At 64.2% G+C, this 1,713-nt stretch overlaps 1 non-coding gene across 1 annotated transcript; it reads left to right on the top strand.

The window, feature by feature from the left end:
• Positions 1–218: 218 nt before the first annotated feature.
• Positions 219–337, top strand: LOC131870891 (5S ribosomal RNA). Its single transcript, XR_009369192.1, has one exon. It is a non-coding gene; the product is annotated as a 5S ribosomal RNA (ribosomal RNA).
• The last annotated feature ends 1,376 nt before the right edge of the window (positions 338–1,713 follow it).

Raw genomic sequence — 1,713 nt, 5'->3', positions numbered from 1 at the left:
TGCACGCACACGACGCCCCCTACAGGTGCACGCACGTAGGCCGGGCCGGGTGCACACCCGACGCCCTAGCAAGGTGCGCGCACCCGGGCAGGGCTCACACTTGGCGAACGGGGCGCACTTCGCGAGGGAGGGTGTGCACCTCGACGGGGGTGGGTGGCCGGGGTGGATTCGCACGTGGGTCGCGGTTTGCTAAGTACACACTGCGACAAGCTCATAACGGGTGCGATCATACCAGCGTTAGTGCACCGGATCCCATCAGAACTCCGCAGTTAAGCGCGCTTGGGCCGGAGTAGTACTGGGATGGGTGACCTCCCGGGAAGTCCCGGTGTTGCACCCTTTTTTAGTTTTTCGCCGGGCATCGCAATGCTATTTGAATAAACCTTTTGCCCGTTTGCGTTCTCGTCGGGGCCGGGCCGGGCCGGGGTGCGCTGCCCGCACTACCGCGCGCGCGGGGGCGACACCGAGCGCGCACCCGAGGCGCCCCGAGCACACAGGCCACGGTGCAACCCGGGCGTTGTGCGCGCACCCCGGTGCGCCCGAGGTGCTGCGCGCGCACCCAGGTGAAATCGGTGTGCACCTCGGCCAGTGCGCGCTCGGTCGAGTCGCGCACGTTGGCCAAGGTGCACGGTGATGTTTCTTACTCTAAGGTTCCGCACCAGACGCCCGGGACAGGTGAGCGAAGCTGGGCGGGGCCGGGTGCGCGGCCGGGGCAGGTGCACGCAGCTGGAGAGAGCTTTGGAGCACACTTCGGAGCGCACCAATGATGCGCTCCATTCAAAAGTTTCCTGAAAAGGCAAAAAAAGTTGAGATTATAGAATTTCCCACTTGAGAGATTGTAAAAAAAAAAAATTTAAAATGAAGGAAACGCGGGTGCCAAGGTGTGCGCAGCCCAGCCAAGGTGTGCGCACCAAGGCGCCCACCCTGGCGAAGGTGCACGCAAGGTGCGCACCCGAGGCAAACCGGACAATTAACCCAACTTTCGACTTCGCGCGCACCTTGGAGCGCACTTCGGAGCGCTCCTTGGTGCGCACCAATCTTGGGCACCTCGGAGTGCACCATGGCGCCCACCAAGGTGCGCACCCGGGGCAAACCGAGCTCCGACTTCGTGCGCACCTTGGAGCGCACGAAAGGTGCGCACCATGGCGCCCACCAAGGTGCGCAGCCCAGCCAAGGCGTGCGCATCAAGGTGCGCACCCTGGCGAAGGTGCGCACCCGGGGCAAACCGAGCTCCGACTTCGTGCGCACCTTGGAGCGCACAAAAGGTGCGCAACCCAGCCAAGGTGTGCGCACCCCGGTCAAACCGAGCTCCGAATCGTGCGCACCAGAGGTGCACGCCATCGTGCGCACCTTGGAGCACACTTCGGAGCCCTCCTTGGTGCGCGCCGATGTTGCGCACCTCGGAGCGCACCCGGGGAAAACAATGCAATTAACCCGACTTTCGACTTCGTGGGCACCTCGGAGCGCTCTCGGGTTCGCACCTCGGAGCACACCGAGGTGCGCACCTTTGATGCGCTGCCTTCACCAATTTCCAGAAAAGGCAAGAAAACATTGAGAAGGTGTGCGCACCGAGGTGCCCACCCTGGCGAAGGTGCACGCGAGGTGCGCACCCGGGGCAAACCGGGCTCCGACTTCGTGCACGCCGCACCTTGGAGCACACTTCGGAGCGCTCCTTGGTGCGCACCAGGGCGCGCAACCCAGCCGAGGTGCCCACCC

Source organism: Cryptomeria japonica, unplaced genomic scaffold (genome assembly GCF_030272615.1).
Source record: "Cryptomeria japonica unplaced genomic scaffold, Sugi_1.0 HiC_scaffold_356, whole genome shotgun sequence".
Classification (NCBI taxonomy): Eukaryota; Viridiplantae; Streptophyta; class Pinopsida; order Cupressales; family Cupressaceae; genus Cryptomeria; species Cryptomeria japonica.
This window is presented reverse-complemented; position numbering and strand designations above follow the sequence as displayed.